The 21,815-nt window shown below is 36.1% G+C and overlaps 1 protein-coding gene across 1 annotated transcript in view; it reads right to left on the bottom strand.

The window, feature by feature from the left end:
* The window catches only part of shank3a (SH3 and multiple ankyrin repeat domains 3a), a 385,335-nt gene extending 363,734 nt beyond the window's left edge, over positions 1–21,601 (bottom strand). Inside the window, exon 1 of the mRNA XM_066724020.1 lies at positions 21,489–21,601. The gene's annotated coding sequence lies outside the window, so the exon portion shown is untranslated. The remainder of the gene's footprint in view (positions 1–21,488) is intronic.
* Positions 21,602–21,815: the final 214 nt, after the last annotated feature.

Genomic DNA, 21,815 nt, shown 5'->3' with positions numbered 1-21,815 from the left:
CAGTTAATAAAAACTATTTCAAATATATTAAATTGATATTCTACAGTACAAACCAGCCTGGTAGATTACACCAACTAGTCAGTAGACATGTAATGGATAATGCTTTTAAGTCAAAAATAAGTCACATTGTCTAGTTGACTGTTCTGTCCCTTCTGTCAATCAGCAATAAGATTTCTTTCAGCATGTTTGGAAACCTGTATTTACTCTATACGTCTAATTGTTAGCTAAAAAACATTACTTGAAATGCTTTTGTTCTGCATGCTTTTTCTGTGGAAACAAATGGCAAAAGTAGCAAAGCAGACACCAACAAAGCATTGCCCTACACATCACATTCATATCTCGCTGTAAAACAGGAACTCCGTATTGATAATTAAGGACATTATGATGCATCAAAAAACACTATGAAAAATTGTGCTAGCAGCTATCAAGCTGATGGTCACACTGATGGATGATATAAATTAAAGTAATTAGACATAAGATTTAAACAGTTATAAGCTAGAAGTGACCCATAAAATATTCCTTTCAGCAAGAATTAACTGCAACATTAAATATTTTTTTTTTTTGTAAATTAATGTGGTTTACCATAATATTGTCTTATGAATCATATATTCCTGTAACGTAAGACAATATATGTGAATGTAATGTGATTAAAATAGAATGTGATTAAGAATTAGTGTATATTTTTCTCATTGTATTTTATTTAGTCTAGAAATAAGTAACTGGGTGAGATTTGAAACAAAGTTGATCCAAATAACTAACTCAAAGATACACAGAGGAGCAAAACGGAAACAAATTAAGCACACGGAAAACTGAGCACTGAGAACAGAAGGGTCTTTTTTGCTTTGGCTTATAGAATAAACTACCAAACCATATGCTGGGCTCTGATTTCAAAATGTTCCCTCAAGCAACAGTTTAAAGGGTTTGTGGGATCAATACACTTCCGACAACTCCGTGAGCAAAGTGCCCTCCTCTTGTTTGTAACTTTATCACGTAGTTATAAAAAGTGATGCTGTCCACAGATGCAGCATGTTTTACTATTAAGATGGCTTACATTTCAGCCCCATTCTCTTGCATTCAAAGGGGGATTCGGGGGTCTACGCAGGGGCTCAGCTAATATAAGCATCTTTCAGGGATCCGATTGAGCCCTATAGTCCAGGCATGGCTTGCTTGAATGGGAAGGAAAGCAATGGACCAAGCACTGTCAGTTTTGGGTGGGCTTCAGTTGGCTACGGCTTCCATGGCTTGCTGTGAGTCCTTTGGCTGTGGGCATCTGTGAGCCCACAGTATTATCACTGAAATTGTTATTTTTGATTTCTATATTATGTTCTTTACAGTATGAGCAGTGTTGAATAGGCTATCAACTCACAGTATGGAGAGAAGCGGATGGCTGGGCAGCATGGGTTTCCAGAAGTATGTTAGCTGCCTACATCCCTCCTGCATCAGTGGAGAGTTTATTAACTAAAGCCGATTCCAAAAAACAAAACAAAAAAACAAAAGGATGACTCAAAATATATTTGGAAAAATTGCATCCAAGGAGAAATTATTCAATTTTCTACTGTTCGACCTGTGTTTTGCCACCATGTAATATCTTAATTTATCTATTCATTTTTAGTGCATTATTTTTAAGCACCATTTTGAATAAATTCTGGGTTACATTGTCTTGGGGAAACTGCTAGTAGTTGCAGCAAGAATGCGAAAAAGAAACACAGCTATTTGGTTCTGTAAAAGCTCCACTGCTCACTGGGTAGCCGACCACAAAATACAATTAAATACTAATACATGTGCTCAATTTGCAGTCATCTACTTTGGCCCAAAAGTCCCCTGGGAGTCCCGATTGATAGCATCCACCTTCCAGAAGTCTTTGAAATCTTTTGTACTGCCCCAGCCACCATCTGACCCACTGAATAAAAAACATAAAAACCTTTAAAAATTGTATACTTTCTGGTGAGACAGCACTATAAATATTACAAAATGAGACTCATGGGGTTTGATATGAGGAACTGCTGCATTTTCTAAGCTACCAGTGGCAGTTCTTCCCCTGAGATACTAACTGCTTTGTCACAACAGCTTTAACTTTATATCACACACCGTGATCACCCTAAACAGCCTCTCTGCGCACCCTTGACCATGATCCAGTTTGGTGTCGTCATGGTTCAAGCTGCACCAATGAAAACCTGTCTGAATCAGCCTGAAATTAAACCTCCTGACAGTGCCACTGTTATGCAACCCCAAACAGCTGTTCTTACTCAGAAGGAAAATACCCTTTGTGGTAAAGGGGGGTTTCTTCAAATACAGAGGCTCAGATTCGCTCTTCCTGATTTCAATAAGACCAATGGCTTGTGTTCTGAAACCCTAACCAATGACCTCCCTCCCCCATCAAGACTTCAATAAAGCCAACATATGATTATAAAACCATTTATGAAACGGGCACACAATTTGTTTTATCTGCAGACCAAGATTCAACCTATTTTTCATATACAGTATTGACAAAGCAATTCACGAGAGAAGATTTAAAGAATTTACATACATCAGTCTATTATTACTCCCTCCAGGGAGGGGGGTGGGGTGTTTAAATGTACAATTAAGAACATGCATTACATGGTTTGCCACGGAAATACACAGAAGAGACATAAGTAGCACAGGGAATAGAAATGTGTGCATGCCTGAACTTAACCACAGATTCAAGATAACATTTTACATTCGCATCTCAGAGGCAGATATTAAAACCCTGCACCGGATATTTCTCTCAATTAAAGCACTGTTGCCTGTTTTGCCTTCCATAGTCGTATTCCAATGTGATCAGTACTTTAACATGAGACTAATACTGTAGCTTTCATAAAAACGCATGCACAAAACAGCTTAAACTGCACTTTCTGTATTTAGAAAACAACCTAACTAAAGGCACATAAAAATAAAATAAAATACTCTCATCTACCAGTACCCCAGATCCACCAGACCTCAACTTTAATTAAAAGATGAATTCTGTCAGTTTTACTTACCTTATAGAAACATTGCATGTATTAAAAATATAAAGGATTGCAAGGCCTTGCTGTAACCATGGAAATGTTGCTATCTCTGTGCATTTCTGTAGAGTACAAAAAGAATGATATATTTAAGTGACTAACACAGGCACTCACTGCAACCTGAGGGGGAGAATGTTAGTTTGAGAAGTTGCCATGGAAACTATAATGTACGACCACGAGGGGAGAACGGAATTTAGAAGAGAGCGGAAAAAAAAAGGGAACCTAGCACCTACGGAGCTGCCAGGGAAACTCCCACACTCGCAGATCACTGCCAAGGGCTGAAAAACCAATCCAAAAGATGCAGGAAAACTCAGAAATCTGTAAAGCATGACCCAGTCCCTGACAGTGGGAGATAGACAGTAGATCCAAAATGCAATGGGTTGTAAGCACAACGGTAGATTATATAACTCCCTTTTCACCATTAAACAATAAATAGCTGGGTGTATATGGTAAAGTATGTAATACACTTTCCATCAAAATTGATTTCCAATATACTTCTATTTCCCATGATAAAAATAGTACATGTAATGAAGCAATAGAAATCAAAGAAATTTGAAACAATGCCTCCGAATAGGAAAGAATCAAATCCTTGCCTGACAAATGATTCAAAAACAGAGATGCGATTATCAGAAGAGTTCTACAAGAACCTATAAAGTAGTGATGACCCGAATAAAGTAGGAGAAGAAGTCTTGATGAACACAAGTGAAATACAAGAAGTGATTCCAGAAGTAGGCTATGCCATAAAGATGATGACATTGACATTGGAAAAGCACCTGGAGATGATGGAATCACAGAGGAGATCCTAAAAGAAGCTAGAGAAGCAATTGAAAAGATTGAGACTTTTCACAAAGTGTCTCAGATTGTACAAGAAAGGAGACAAAGAAGATCTGAAGAACTAAGATATTACAAAGTATTTACGAAGACATTAACACATCACCTTCAAGACACACTAGACTTCACCCAGCAAAGAGGACAAGCAGGATTCAGAAGTGGATAACACAATGGATCACATACAAGTTGTACGAGAAATATTGGCAAGATGCAGAAAATATGAGCTTCCTAACATAAAACATGGGAAGATGAAATCATACACTTTGCAGGCGTGACATGGAAAAGAAAAGCTGTAGGTCGTAGCAAGAAACATACTGGGGAGGCATTCATCCAGCAGTGGATCGAAATAGACGGTGGATGACGCACCCGCAGACACGCACAAAATATACCTTCATAAGAATCTATACTTCTTTTTCTGCTTGGTGGTCAGACCAAGGTCTTGCATTATACTAAGTTGTAGTTGTAGCAGTTGTAATGTTTTATTTATTTGTTTATGCTTAACACTTTCTAAGGTGGTGGACTTGACATTTTAAATCAAACAGCTTGCATTCCTTATGGTCCAAAGGGCTAATTAGTTTAATGTGCTTCTGTGAGAGAAGAACGGACACATTTATGGTAAAGTAGGGGAAAAAAACATTATGTTATGTTGACAGGGTCAAAACTTCTTAATTTCTTGTGATAAAAATAAAATGAATAATGGCACTAAAGCTATGCATTACATTTACTGAGCTTGAACAGAAATGCTGAAGGTCACAATGGGAACCGCTGCAAAATGTAAGGAAGTCTCTGCTATCAGAGCCAGACAGGAAACACCTTGGTAAAGCCTGGATGTGCATCCCTTATTTACAAAGGAGAGACCTGGAGCCACAGCATCTGTCAGGAACCCCAGCACTCAGAGGAGCGCAAGACACCTCCCAGCTCTCCAAGATAAGAACAATGTTTTTTTTAAAGACTGACACAAACCTGCTACAATGGAACTGCTTGGTCACAAGGTTGGCAAATGCAACACATTGCTATGATTTTCCCTATCTATATTGAGACCCTGTGTATCCCAGACCTATATTTTATTTTAAGGCACAGTTCACCCATGTGAAGCATTCCATGGGTGGTGGATTACAAGACTAATGAAAATGTAAGAAGCAATCTGCAGTGATAGGGATACCAGAGCATTAAAGCCCCATCTCTCGTGTGAAATTCAAATCCAGTCATATAAATGGAAACAAGATAAAAGCTTTGAACCTAAGCCTCAGGGTAGTGTTGACATTTTTTTCCAGTAATAAAGGGATAGTCTTTTCTTTTTTTTTTTTTTAACAAGGATGTTTCATTTAGGATTTTTTGTATTTCTTTTTATTTAAGATTTTTTTAAGTGAAACCTCAACTTTGATCTTGTCCTGAAGTGATGCCCGTTTCAGACCGTGTGCTTGGGCTACTAATCAAAAGTGTTTCCGAGACCAAATGAACTGAACTCTCCCCTTTTGAGCAATAGTTCAGGTTTTAAATTCAGTGTAATGCTGCCTACTTCAGTACAAAGGAAATGGGCTCTGACATGTTTTGACACAAAGAACAGAGCACTGGTTTTGAATTACTACTGGTAGCTATTTGCCATCAATCATTTATACTATAAAAATTGAACAGAATGGTCAGTGTGTATTAGTGCCACCAATAACATTACATATGTTTGTAAGATTTTAAAGAACTATTAACTGTAATATTTATTTTCATAAAATGTGTGCAATTATGAATAGCTGTATGAGAAGTCATTCCTACACACTTCTTTAAATTCAGAACCACGTGAAGCATTATCGCAGATTAACCATCCCCACACAATGCCGAAAACAGTCAATTCAAACTGACATTGGATTCAGCAGTAAGGTACCCTTCACATATGTAAATGAAAATGCATTGTGTTCTTCGAATACAGATAGTGCTTAGAGTTTCCCAAGGTACACAAAGAGGAATTCTACTAAAAGCTATGATAACAATGCATGCTGAAACAAAAACGAAAGACAATACAGGATGGAGGTATACAGAAGTATACATGAAATGATGAAATGACTAATTGATTACAGACAGCACACAATCTGTTCAGAACATTTCAGAAAACTTGCTGTAAGGCTGTGGTTTGGTTGTGGTAAATGTAATGATGCTGCAATGTTTGTGCAACTCTGTTGATATTAGTCTTAAGTTAAAGAAAAGAAAAGCAAGACTTTCCTTGGATATACGTGATTAAACTATGTAACTACTAAAAGGCATTTTATACTTAATATGAATGCTACTTTATTACATAATTTATACAGATGTTTATTGTATTATTTTAAATGTTTTATATTTTTATTTTGTGGTTGTTGAAAAAAAATTCTGGTTTTGTTCCCACAACACTGAACTAACATTTCCAGGAGTCTACAAATGTATACTGTCCAAACATTTTAATATAAGCGTACATGTGGCAACGTATTCATAACATTAAACTGCCTGCTGCCATAATGGTCAATGGAAATGGAAATGTGGTTGTGAAAAGCTTACCAGCAGAAAGTGTCTTAGTGCAACATGAATGTTAGTGCACTTTACAGTCTGTCTTCCTGATCGTTCATGCAGAGTGTAGCGATTTATTCAGATGGAGGGCACAGCTTCACACACAGAAAAAACCAAGAGCTTGGTCGAATGTTATTTTTGTTTATTTTGAATGTGTATTCAGGTAAGCATTGTGCATGTAGAGCTCTAGGGACACTTGTGACTTGCAGAATTGACACAGATGCCTTCTAAGGACCCATTATTGCATACTAAATATATCCCTATCATATGCTGTTTATTAATGTGCACTGCTTTTAGTTAATGTTAACCTCCCATCATGATTTATACTTAACACGTTTTTGTTAAGCAGTGTCTGTAATTCTTGCATTTGTACTGCAAAAAGTTCACCATCCACAAGGCAAAAAACACTGGCTTATTTAATAAAAAAGGAAATTAATAAAAATGTGCTGATAGACTGTAATAAAATAGAAATGTTAGAATGATAAATAGAATGTATTAAAATGTGAAATACAAACAAGAAAAAAAGGTAGTTTAATAAGTATAATGAATGCAAGAACAAGATATGGGACCCAGAAATACCAGTATGACGGATGAGAAATGGCAAAAAAGCTCACTGTAGAAGCACAATCTCTAGAAGAGGCAATCTCTAGTCACACTGACATATGATGGACAGGCTGACAGTTGACTTTCTGGGACAACTTCAAAAAGTATGTAATTATTTTTATCTTGGCAACCTTTTGAAAAATAAAAAAAAGTCTAAAGAACTTGAAGTATACAAGCTAAGCATGAGACAACGTTGCTGATAATCCAGTAAACCAGTTAGAAGATGCTCAACTCAGTTTACTGCCACATCAAAGATTATGAAAACTTAAAAGAATGATGAGCCTAGTTTTAGAGTTAATATTTAACCTTTACATCTATTTAAGACACAGAAACAGCAAGGGATGCATCTGGTGTGATCTAAAGCTACAGAACATTCATTCCTCTAGCAGCTGATCAACAAGTGAAATCAAACTATTGTAGTATGTTTCTGGAGTGGAGAAACATTTTAATCCCCATGGCTTAAAGACCACATGTACTGTTGTACTCGAGTCCTTTAAAATGTGATCAGAAAGAGGAAATAAAAATAAATTTATTTTAAAGCAATAGCTCTCTCTCGCTCTCTATCAAAACTTTGGGTTACAATTCCAAAAGCCTCTTCAATTATAACCACACTAAATAACATTTAAAAGCATATAACACTAATGTGTTTCATGTCCAAATAATATCACCCATTCACATCTATTGTTGATGCTCCTTGTCACCTGGATATTAAAGGCACAAATAGACATCTGTGGCACTTGATTGTGAAGGAAAAGGCTGGTAAACACCATAGTAGTTTTCAAAGACTGTGTCTATCATTATGACACAGTGCTACATAACACATTATGTATTGTATAGGACTGAGAGAATCCAAGGCTGTGGCTTTGAGGAAGTGAAAGTTCAATTAAAAAGAGCCAATGTGAAGACAATATGTTCTGATTTAAGATAGCAGAAAGAAGAAGATGTTCAATTTAGGTGATGTACTTTGTGCTCTTTCTTGATTTAAAAGATGACAAGGTTCCCGATCACCCAGCCAGACCGCCAGAAGAATTCTTCAGAGACCAAGCAAATCACTGGGATAGACTGGCCTCTGACGCTGCCTGATCACAACCTTATCAAACAAAAGACAATGAAATATCTGGGGGCTTGGAAGACATTTTTCCTCCTGGCAACCACTTTTGACAGCTGCTCACTATCCAGAAAGGAACTGGGAAGATAATCCCCCAGGAATGTATAGCTAGTACCAACTATGAATTAGTCAACTCAATGTTATCTAAAGCCGAATGAAGTAAGTGTAGTGCACGTCAGCAGAGTACCACGTGTGTTTGATTATGCATGTTCATTTTATTTTCAGTTGATCCTCTTTAAAAACTATTTTAAAATTATCACACAGCACAAAATTGTATCTTAATTGTGCCAGGAAAATGACAACCTCTATACTTTCACATAGACTAGAGTGATTGAGAGATTTGCATTGAGTCCTGGTGTTACTCTGTGAATGTTAAAATGCACACAAAGAGTTGAAGGGGTGAGAGAGGAGGAGGAGGAGGGGGAGGGGGGGGAAAATGGAGTTTGGGTCAAATGCAGACAAGTCAACTTGCAAGTAGTTTTCTGTCCTACAACAAAGTAGGAGAGAATTATCTATGTGAAAGGGTACTGGTGGTATTATACTGCAGTAACACTTTACAACTCTAAATTAATCAATCTTTAAATTCGCCTGGAATAACAGGAACGCCTCATGCAGACATGGACATTTTGTGCTTGTGTGATTTGCTGAAGGATCTGCATGTGCTTTACAGGTAGAAAAACACTTGTAGATCTTTTGTTTTAATGCATGCTCATGTTAAACTATAAAGTATAACAGCAGTAGATTGACTCATCCATTGCTGAATGAGCATAACTTTAGTTATTTGAGTATATTTCATCATTAGTAGGTGTTTTTGTGTGTTGATTAAATATCCTTCAGATCAGTTGAACTGGAATGGCAACACAGGCTGCAGAATGAAATGTATGTTAGTCATGGCATTGTAATTCTGTAGTTTCACAACAGCCTACTTATACGCTCTTGGGATAAGACCATGCTCTCTCATTGTCGGGTTTGCACTGCAGCTTGGGTTGAATACATCCAGGTTCATTGTTCAAGCACTTCTAATGTACAAGGAAATAGGAATACAGTTTGATGCATTTTAGAGGGGTTATAATTTGGTAGGCAAGCTGTTCAGCTGGCTAAAATATTGCTCTTTATTCAGAGATTTTCACAAATTAACGTTTGTTTTGCTTGCTTTTTAGATGGATGTGTGAGGATTGAAAACACATACATAAAACAAAGCTATAAAAACACAAAAACTATAATTCATGTTATTTCTTCATTTTCGTTCAGTATTTCCCAGTCATACAAACACACAAACGTATTCAATAGGTTATGAATTTTCCATTATAACTAGACTTCAAGGGGGTCCGCAGGCATGTCACACGTATAAATGTGGACACAGAGTAATTTCCATTGGCCTAAATCCAGACTATTGGCAAACCACTATATAACAATCTTGTTTCTAAGGTTTTGGAGAGCATTTGTTAAGCAGCTATGAGTCAGCAAGCGTTGCAGTCACTTTAATTTGAGAGCTTTTTTGGTATAAATACAGAGACAAGATGTGTACTAACCTTCTTGAGATGTACTATTATTTTTAGTTTCCTCACTGGCAAGTAGTGCATCACCACTTATTGACAATTGAATAACGTTGTGTGTAGGGGATAAAGGTATATTTTATTTCCATTATTCAGGTTAAAATTATATTTTCTTGTTCACGTTTGCAACGAATCCATATTGTAAATCTCTGGAAACATTGCAGGACAAAGAAATTACATTCAAGTACTTAAATGTGTTATAGTGAAACATTTCCATTCAGCCACATGCCAAAAACTAAATATTTGTAATGCTATACACTAAGGATTTGTCTCTGACATGAAAAGGGAGAAAACAGTTTAACACACAGAAGTGATCATTCACATTATCTAAACCAAGGAGCATGTTCGTAGACATCAGTAATCTGTTAGAACCCAGTCAAGACAATAAATCCAATTAATGTAACTTGTGTCAGACAAATGAAGACTAGTGTTTTTACATTTAAAACTAAGCTGGGTTATGACTCTGGATACAGTTAGATCCCGGTTTGTACTGTACAGGCTCATGCTTTACTGAAAGGCAAGTGCCATAAATTGATACGATGTAATCTCTAATAACACTATGAGCCAGGACAGCTCAGCACTACAAAGAAACACGCTGTGCTTTGAAAAACCCACTAGAGGCTGTTAGTGAGACAGATAATCTCATCAACATTAACTCTCACAGCGCTTGTTATCAAACCGTCTCTTGATATTACTCCATGGAGTATCTAATAGGAATTATCCCATATTTAAAAATAATGGCATCAATAGCAGACATTTCCAAGACAAAATGAAAAATGCTTGATTTGACTGTGGGAAAAGCTTAAGGGAATACATGCAACATCTCAATATCTTCAGCACCGGCCCATGCTGTGTTCTGGTGCTCTCTGTGCTGCTGCTGCAAGCCACAAGACGAATTCCTGTTTGCACACCCTTAGACATTTATAAACTGGTGTGCTTCCTCAGCCATTTCATTATTCAACAACTGACCTGTTTTGAGAGAGGATATTCAATTTACTACCTGACAATCCGTCTATCAGTAGACACACACAGATACTATAAAAAAATGTCTGCTTGCAGAGGCTGAATGTTCCTACTTTTTAAATTATTTCAGTTCAGATCTTTCCCTTAAGAAGGACCCTTTAGGACAATTATTTTTTGTGTTAGTGTATACACTGAGGACAACATGCAATCCATTGCATTCATACCACAGACTGTGATAATGAGTTATTTAATATTCTAACAAAATAGTCAAGCAGAAACAAATGGCAACACACCCTTTATAAATATATATTTTTTTAAACATACACAATTCTGCTAAATATTAGACATTTTTAATGGCATGATATAAAATAACATTAGCGCTGGTCACAGCGTGGGTATTTTTATAGTTAACTGACAATCTACAAATATTTTAGTAAGTATGCTGTCAACAGATGAATACAGTTAGTCTGTAATAGTATAACAGTACACTTTGCTATGTTACAAAAAAACAACGCATAATATACTGTAACTGTGAATAGCACAATTTCTAAACACTGTTTACAAGTGCTCACAAAACTATTATAATAAACAAATCATTACACTGGGGAGAGCTCCATATTTGGGTCTATACTAAAATCAAAACTTTGGCATAACCAGGAATTGAGATTACAAACTTGTCTTCATTTATAAGTAGTAGAAATTGGCTTCTCAAACCGCAGTAGTTTACAGGTTTGTATCTTGTGAATCGTGGATAGGTCAAAGTTTGTATTTGGTTCTAATTTTATAGATTTAATTCATTTTCTCCAGAACCCAAGACAGAAAACATCCAGGTTAGAGTAACGTACAACTTTTTGGAGATCCTGAAAGAGCAAAAATATTCCCTCAGGTTTCTCCTCAAAAGCTCTATAAACTGTTTCCATTCAAGAAAAACTTAATTAAGGATCTCTTCTGCAAGGTTACCCATTATTAACATTTATTCAATCTACCAACAACCATCGTTTACATCTTAAATGTGCTCTTTAACAGTGTCACATCTGGTTGTTATGACTATTTAGGTCAGTTTGGACCAAAAGAAAAATAAAAAAGTTTAATTTTCCACTTGAAATCACGTAGATCCATCAGCCTGTTGTGACGAAATGCCTCATTAATACACTGTTGTGTGCGGTAGATCAATAAATGCATATGAACAGAATTCATTATACAACCCAAACAGTAGGGGCTGAAAAAACCTGGGGTTTTCAAATATGCTGAAGCACATAATTGCTTGAAAGGCAAATTAACAATTAATATAGATTCACTCAGGATTATCAATACCATTAAACAAGTAAAGCATTCCTGAAGCTGAGGAAGGCTGATGAAATGAAAAAAGTAGTTAAAATAAGCATTAAGAAAAATCCATTCTGTTGATGGTGTCATGTGGCAATCAATGCAACTGGCACACATGTTGGTTGCTCACCCACTGTTCTGCATTTCACAGGTGTCTGTTCCCATTTCTGGTAGACTATTAGCAACTCTGCTGCTCATCCCAAAACTCCTCATTGATGCAGGGAGTATTTCACCTCACACTGTTGATCTAATGTGCAAGACTTCCCGTCTCATGAGAAAAAAAAAGTAAACCATACTGTAAATGGGGGAGGGGGGGGATCCAACTTAATTTCTTACTGTATAGGAGCCGACATTCCTGAGGCCTTGACTCTTTGAAAAACCATGAGAAGATGCACGATACATCTACCATGGAGAGATTGATATAAATAAGAAGTTATGGACCGTATCACAGAGTGTATTAATAATACAAAGACTATTTCAGTCTACAAAGCGTTAACTCTTCCTCAAAATATGAAAACACTCAAGATTAATATCAATTTTACTCCTAGTGTATGCATAATGTTAATTTCCCGCTTTGAGGGGGGGTACATCTTTCAGATTAAATACACAGCATGAGAAATCATATTAGTAAAATTAACATTTGCTAATTTAAAGGCCTTAAGACAGAATAAAACTGTAATAAAAAGGGGAAAGATCTTTCTTTACACTCTTTTATTGAAGTTAATTTCTAGAGACAATACATTGTACAGATTTGAAAGGATAACTGCATAAATGTGCCTACTATTAAAGGAATGTATTATTCTCAATGGATTCAAAGATCCTGTTGGGAATTTTGATACTAGGATCTCTTTATTGGCTGGCATCTGATGTTAGCATCATTTCCTAGAAAGCAATCAATTTTAATGTCACTGCTTTATGCAACACACCCCTGGAACTTCATTTATATTCAGATCTGCAGGCTGCTGTCACAGCTACCCTGCCATCTGTATACCCATTGCTGCAGCCAATTACAGATCACCAATGTGGATAATCATTGCATTTCACGCTAGTGAGGGAAGATGGTCCCAAGTTTAACTAAGTTCCAAGATGTTTGTGTGTCATTCATTTATCTATGGCACTACCTTAGAAAGTGGTCATACAGGACTATTAGCACAGTGGTATTGATGTACTGCAGATTCCCATTCAGTATAGAATCTGGCCGTTGAAAAATACATAGGAAAGACGATTGGAGGATAAATTTACGATTTGGATTTGCTAATGATAAAGTCAAAATGCTATATTATTCTTTACATTCATTTATTATACAACATATTTTTATTTAATTAGATTTTTCCTAGGACTTCACTGAAGTCCTTGAAGGCCCTGATGGGACTCCACTGATATGCTCCAATGAAACCTGTGTATACAGAATTAATCAGAATATTAATTACATTATGTATCCAAACTCATTTCTTTTAAGAAAATGTGGATTCGCATTGAATCACACAATCAATGTTGTTAATCACAGTTAATTAAATACTCCCTTCGGGGTGTTTTCAGAAAAAGGGGCTCCTAAAATTGAGCTGCTTAGCTAGTAAACCTCGTCAACATTCCTCCTTCTTTCCACATAAATACAGATCTCCATTTCCATCTGTACAGTTTCACTATCTAAACACCAGTGACTGCAATGGTTTACTCACTGTCAACACTAAAATAACCAGAAAATAAATGGATCAAAATATGTGCATGGGGTCCATCTTATTCTTAGAAATCACTGATTCACAGGTCTGGCGTCAGCCGTCCTTGAGTCAATTAACAGGCTTCAGGGATTATCATTCGCCAAGTCAATTGTCATTCACTATCCATCAACACCTCTCAAGTAATTACCCTCATCAACCTCTCTCTTTCCCTTTCTTTCCAGAATAAGCACAGCGAAGTAAAACTTTTGTGTAAGCGTTCTTTCAACTTGTGTCCTATACCTAGTCTATAGCAGAGTTTGCCTGCTTTTATCCTGTTGCACCCCTATTGACACTGATTTTCGAAGCTGACAATGCTGGCTTATACCCTTTCACACACAAAACAGAATGCCAGAAAGACCATTGCAGCCTTCTGACATGCAGTAGAAACCTGTGGATTCGGGAGAGGACACACAGACCGATAATCTGGAAGTGTTTGTAAACTGTTTTGCCAGTTTCCTTCCATTGTGTTTACTGGGCTATTGGTTATAACCAGGGCGCCGGTTCGGTTCAGAGTCACTACCAAGAACAACAAATAGCCCGGAGGGAAACGTGAACAGTACATCAATCTATGGTGTGGTCACTGGACCCATCGGTCACAGATCATTGAACCAGTAAACCCAGTATGAGACTCAGCTCTTGGATAATGGTTGTGTAATCAGAGACATTATGGGATAGAGTGTAGTTTTGACATATGCTGCAACAAAGTTAAATAAAAAAATAATAATAAAAAAACACTTTACATTGTGTGTATATCTACCAAAAGTCTGGGTGTGCAGATTTGCTATTGATTACTTGCTCTAAATAACTTATTTTATGTTAAATTTTTAAAGTTTGCCGCCTTAAAATAAAATGACTACCGTTTGTGTAGACTGTAATATAGTCTACATGATTGCCTATGTTTAGAAATACATTTTGCATGATTTATTGGTATATAACTTCTGACATATGTCTGACAATAGTTAGCTTTATATTATTATGCATTATTTTATTATTTTTATTTCTTGGCAGACACCCTTATCCAGGCCTACATCACCAACCTGTTGGTTAGAACTACATTATTTTTAACGACCCAGTCCATTTCTGCTTACTGGCCACAGTCACAAACTCTTGGTCAAAGGTGGCTTAACCTGGTTGTGCTCTGGTCAAAACGCATGCCTATTCTGATTGGTTACACCAGTTTGTTAACATACTGCTTCGACAATGCAAGGACGGGATGCATCATTTGCCGGCACTCCTAATCCTGTTCCATTCACACAGAAGCGTGTTTATAAATTTGCTAAACTAGGTCCCGAGGTGGAAAATCCCTGGTATCAATATGCCAGCTTCATGATATGCCCCTTTCACACAGACCTTGCCAGCAACATAATGCCACGACAAAGGCTGCATGAGTTGCTCTGTGAATGGGGCTTTTGACATGTTCTATTGCCCAATTAACTGTGATAACCTGGAAAAACAGCAACAACAACATTTATACAAGGATATAAACTCCCAAAGGGCAGATCATAGACCAACCAAAAGCAGATCAGGTATTTAATTAGAAAATATATTTATTCCAAAAAAAAAAGTGCAAGCCGTAAATTAGTTCCATACTCCATTCATGTGCTGTGTCTTGAGGACACATTACTAAACCAAGGTCAAATTACATTTACTGCCATTCTTTCCTCTGCAGTATTTTTGTATTGGTAATTAATCTATATGGATATTAACCTTGAACATATTAGATATGCCGTTTGTTGTGTGAAAATATAGACTGGTAGCTGTGGTACAAAAGAATTCCCTAGTTTTGTTTCTTGTTTTTAAATACCTGCAAACACTTAAACCAAATACAAAACACGTAAAGCAAATATAGATACTGTGGACAACAATACAGGCAATATAAGAAGGGTTGCTATGCTGAACTTAAAATCTCAGAAGCCCATACATTTCAAGAAGTTTTGTCAAATGATTACTACAGATTGTAGATTGGAAGAATCGTGCATGTTATGCTTTAATTCTGGCCATAAAGGAAGGAAAAAACATGCTCCATTTTCCTCCCATGTTTTCTTTAGCATGGTTTATACAAAGTTATGCAAGTATAGGTAAGAGCCACAGAATATATATTTATGCATTAGAAGTAATTACTTGACTCTAGAAAACTACATTATTCAAATTTTTATCATGCAGAGTATAAATGTTTTCTTTGAAGCTGCCTGCAATCACACTAAGCACCACATCAACAGCAAACATCTTGGCCACAAAGATGAAACGCCTATTCTCCATCTACATCGCCTCTGACATGACACCTATTACTGTGTAACTGCATTCAAAAGCTCGACTCGCTACAATCAGGACACTCAAAGCACGCGTTCTGCCCAGCGATTATGATTTGTAAGCATGTCACGGACTTCCAAATAAAACAAGTTAATTCCGTTTTCTGTGAACACGCAATTAATTAGCAAGCTATCGCATTCCAGACAATATTGGACAATGCCATCATATTACATCGCATCATGGTGTAAGGTACAATATAATTTTCATGGAAAAAAGGGCAGGTGGAGAGTATTTATTTTTAATTTAGTTTTTTTTTTTTCTGCTGCTGTTGTTTCATGCGGTTGGTTAACCACCACTTAATAATTGACAATGTAGAGCAAATACCAGAGACCGCAGCAATCGGGGTCTAATTCAGAGCATGCTTTGCAACATTTTGATCATCATTTCAATAATGAAAAAGTCTCAGTTAATCAACTTCTTACAGATTTTAAAGTGCAACACAAACAATACTCAACCATTGCTGTCGACTGTATGGTTTGTATTATGTAACTTTCATATTCAACATTATTAGAACCATTTTGACATTTTTTGTAACTTGGATTTTGAGAGTATTTTTAAAAATTTCCACCGACTCGACAAATTACTTAATACTCTCAAGAATGGGAGGATGTCTCTGGAATGTGTAGCATTCTTGAACTACAGAACTACTCCAATGCATTTCCTTTTTGTGTTCCTGGTTCTGCAGTTCCTAAAGGGGCACAGTTTGCAGTAATGTACTGACCGTCTTAGTCAGTGCAAGTTGACTCCAGAGAAGATGCTTCTAATCCCATACAATGGCTACATTTCTAGCATAGAGAAGACCAAGATCTGACTAATGCCCTCGTGATTTATCACCCAAGCTTAATTCCACTTCCAAAAAACAAAAAGCTTTTTCAATTCAAAGATATCTAGGTGTCAGGTAATGATCAAATAGCCGACATACAGTATTTTTTTTCTCCTCAATAATCCAGCAACAGATAAAACCATGATAGTTACAGATCTCTATCTACATGTTAAAATAATACATATTAGAAATAAGTTTATTTTCCATTTCCAAAGGACATTTTTTTTCTACAGTTTTAACTTCCAAATATCCTTGGGTAAACAGCTGTAAAATTTTCATTATACGTTAGAAGAACTAAATTGTACTAACAACATTTCAAATTCTACATGAATGTATCTCAATTGCTCTGAAAATGTGTAATCTTCCTGAAAACAATGTCCTGTCCTGTTCTTGGCATACTTGGCAGCAGTTTTCCTATAACAATCTCTAATGTACACCTGAAACTCTACAGCACAATACATTTTTTTGTTTTTACAATAGAGTAGCAACAAAAAGTTATTTCCATTCAGTTAGGACTGAGTTTCAGATGATCCTTTCAATTGAAAAGCGTACAAGGTCACTGTAACATTTACCTGTTGTTGCTGTTGTAATGGTCTTACTGTCATCTTGCATTATGGTCTCTAATTGAACATGCAATTATTTCATATTTACTCAACTAACTGGCACTAATGACGCGTTTCGATCTTGTAAAAAATGACAAAGTAAATCTTGAAAATGGGAGTATCAACAATGTTTCAGTCTTTTCAGTCTAGTGTTTGTATTTGAAAATATTACCAGCATAATGCGTTTGTTCTTCCGTTTCACACTTCCAACCACATCTGAACATTTTAGGAATATTGTGATAACACATCATACCAAATCTGATTAAGACGTAGATAATTAAATTCAAATAACTCATGTAAAATTAAAAAGATTCTTATGATATATATGTCAGCTTCATGTACGCAATCAATTTGTTTTAAAATTAACCATCTTTTGCGTACAAGTTTTTGTTTTTAATTGCGTGAATTTGAGTACTCCTGCACACCTTCTCTGGGGAAATCGGTTTGTCAATAGCAATATACAGCACAATATTAATAATATTTGATATTAATACAATTAGTCAAATTAGGTATAAAAGTCACTGTTATAACGTTTTTATATTTTATTTCATTAATAATACAGAAATGCATGTCACAGTCATTTGTAGTCTTCTGTGTTAATGGGTGCCAATAGCATCCACTTTGGGCAATTCTTTAACGTTAAATAACAAGTTGTCATGATTTTTCTTTGCATATATGAGTCAACTTGTTTGAATATATTAATATAAATATTTACAGAGCAATATACACTTTAAAAGTAACAGATTTCATAAGAATAGCATAGTTTAGTTAAAAACGTTTAAGCATACTGCAAACTATCCCAAAGGACAATTGTGTAATTATCCACATTGTGCAGTGAAAATGTAAGTTTAACATACAGCTCTGGAAAAAATTAAGAGACCACTGCAAACTTATCAGTTTCTCTGGTTTTACTATTTATAGGTATGTGTTTGGGTACAATTCAGATTTTTTTTATTTTTTTTCTATAAACTACTGAGAACATTTCTCCCAAATTCCAAAGAAAAATATGAATGGAATGGAATGGCTGCCATACATGTAGAGATGCTGATTTAAGAAAAATGTCCAGTGGTCTCAATTTTTCCAGATCTGTATATGTAAAGGTGTCTCCAAATGCTGTGATGAGCATTTTATTCAATTTTTAACATGTCCTCAGACAGTACTATGAGAGGGAACTGAATAGCACAATGGTCACTAAAACAGATGTAGAACTCTTACATAATTGTGCTTCACATCATCTATAAGTAGAGAAATCTAGGGATAAGGTGCAGGAGGCAAAAACAAAGAAATAGATAAGGTATTTAATAGAATAAAGGCAGGCTAGTTATCAAGATTTTAGTCAACACAATAGTTGTGCTGTTCTGAAGTCTAATTATAAATACTTGAGGCAAGTATGTTACTGAAGTCAACACTCCTGCAGCAAAAAATAATTAAATACCTAAATAATTAATAATGCAGTTATTACTTCAATTATTCTGATCAAAGACTGACAGCTAATAAAGTAATCTAAAATAGGTACACAAAGGGCAGAGAAAGTAAAAGCAAACAATAGAAGAATATTATCTGTTCATAAAACTTAATTATAATATAAAATTATATTTGTTTTATTTTGCTCTAGTTAGGAAGACTTCTGGCAAGAGCCACCTGTTATTTATTTAAAAATGGTCTCTAATATATGCAGGATAAATAAATAAATAACTAAAAGCTTCTACATTTACTCAAATGTATGTTTTACATTTCTCCTCTAATGTTATAACTTAAGGGAGTTTAATTAGCAGTACCAGATTGTAAGGATATATATGCGTTTCTTCCACCTTTTGACTCTTTCTGTGTCCATTGTCCCACTACTATGGAGTCCGGGGTCCCTGCTGCCATTCTTTTAGTGATGCTGCCCACTCTTCAATGACGTCCTTCTTATCTTGGATTAATGGAAGGATTCACTGTTAATCTGCAATGCCCACCTTGTTATCCGGACGCACCCTGTACCCCTTTGTGGTCTTGTAATGAGACACCCTTCCTTTTCAGTGCTCGACTTCAGGAGGATGCAAATGTTTATTCCTGTAGGGTACAGCATGGGCATTTCCTTTGGGGGTCTCCCTGTCCTGCCCTGCCCTGCTCAGGCCAACGAGGGCAGCCAAGCCCTGAAAGAAGACTATAATTTCTTTGTTGAGGATTTGGAAAGTTCTGCTATTCCACAGCTCATCTTTTGAGATCTTTTCAAAAGCAACATGACTGAAAAGAAGCCAACGTCCACACAATTTACAACTGGAACCTCCACTGTGATCCCTTAAGACAGTTCTGGAGTACCATGTAGTCGTGGTCATAGAAGACAGTTTTTGTATGACACACATCAATATAAAGTAAGTCACTGTCCACATTGTTCTCAGTCCCAATTGTATTAAAAACATAAAATAAAATAAAAACAGACATTCAGCCAGGCTTTAGCCTCCTTTTAGATCATATCAGTTCACCATCCAGTACAGTTTAACACATATCATTTAGAACAACAGGATATAATTTGCCGATCGCTATTTTGCAACATATTTACATAAATATAGCACATGGGAACAAAATAAAGTGGTTTTCATAGCCTGATTTGTTACTGAATCTCTTCAGATGTAAATTTAAAGATGCAGAAAGTACATTAAACATTTTCTATTAGCCTTTTGAAAATCAGGCGATATATTACAAAAACTACTATTAGCACAAATACAAAAGAAGTGGTACAAAATATTTAATAGGGTGCAGACTACCTTATGACTGCAACAATCCATTTCATAGATGGGTTGATTTGATAGATTGCTAGGGGAATACTAAGTTTTTCTTTCCCCTGCATTGCAGTGGCTATTACATACTGTATAGTTGTTGGTCTCTTCCTTTATTCCAGTTCCAGTTTATCCCAGAGGTGTTCTATGGGATTGAGGTCAGAACTATTGCTTTGCAACATAATGTGACACTGATATATAAAATGTAGATAATACATCCTTCAGAATACTATCTTCAGAAAAGCAGCCTCTATCACCTACAGTTTGTATATACACTCGCTCAGATACTTCTGTATCATTTAAACAGACTGAAATGTTAAGAGTTAATCTGTGCACAATGTTAATGGGAAAGCCATTAGCCTTTCATACAAGTAATCCAGAAATACTGAATGTCAAAGTAACTTGAAAATGTCAGAAAACAAATCTGCTTAGTGACAAAACTGATACGAATCTCAGCTCAAGGCATAAAGCATAGGTTATCAATACAAGTCACCCGGTTAAGGTGATGAGAGGGGACATCTGAGGAAATCTACTCTCCGTGTCAATAAAATACATGGAGGAAATAAATGCTGATGCAAAACCATCCTACAGAAGCCAGACCGCAGCTTTCTAGAGCAGAAGAAGGACAAGCCCTCAGATCGTATCTAATAATACTTGATTTTCTGCAAAGTGAGCGTGCAAAAGCTTAATGGGTTCGTGAAGGCCCCTGCTTTGGTTGGATGGAAGCCTTTCAACAAAGCATACAATTCCTGCAATCATCACAATTCATCCTGTACAGACTTCAGTGTTTTACTTCGGATTTTTAAAATCGTTTTGGTCTTCAGTGTTGCCATTAGATTTGTACATCCTGTTTAATAAATAGATTCTACACTATATTTTCATTCCATTGCACTTTCACTTCAGCCTCAGATTACATCCTATTTGTGGGTAGTACGGCTATTGTTAAATTGAACATTTTTGTTTGTTTATGCTTTGCTAGATTGTATGTTATACTATTGCTGAATGTAGCTACCCTGAAAAGCAGGTCATTTTCTAATAACGTAATAAATAACATCCTCCATAAAGTAACAAATATCACTTCCACACTTATCTTCCAGGCCTATTTCAGAAGACAAAGTCCTGGTTAATCTATCTGGATAATATTTCACAGAAGAAAAGCAAACACTGAAAATTCTTTAAACATTTTTTTTTTTTTTTTTTTACTTCATAAAAAAGCACACAACACATCCTGGCAAATCCCAAAGCAACAGGACTTTTACTGTAGTTTTGCCTCCATAATTGAAACACCTAAGAAAAACAGATTGAATTGAAAAGAAATCTGACTAATTTACCAGTTTTTAAGAAGAGGCATCCCCAGGCTCGATACTTGGCTCCAGTTGTATTTGAATGAGATTTCCCTCACTGCTCAATCTTCAGTCTGTTAACTTCTCTTGCAAATGTCCAGGAAACTGTGAATCCTGCCTGGAACGGTCACAAAACACCAGCCGCATATTAATAACTGGAAGTACTGGAAGAGAGGAAACTGACTGAGGAAATGCACTCACAAAGTCTTACAAATCTCTCCAATAACAAGCCCTGAACAAAGTTAGCTACTCCTTACAAGTCAGGGGGAAAGGCACTGTATTTGTGAACACTTATTCCATGACTTGACGGCAGAT

Source organism: Amia ocellicauda, chromosome 15 (genome assembly GCF_036373705.1).
Source record: "Amia ocellicauda isolate fAmiCal2 chromosome 15, fAmiCal2.hap1, whole genome shotgun sequence".
NCBI classification, from domain to species: Eukaryota; Metazoa; Chordata; class Actinopteri; order Amiiformes; family Amiidae; genus Amia; species Amia ocellicauda.
The sequence above is the reverse complement of the archived record's forward strand: the minus strand, read 5'-3'. Positions and strand labels throughout refer to the sequence as shown.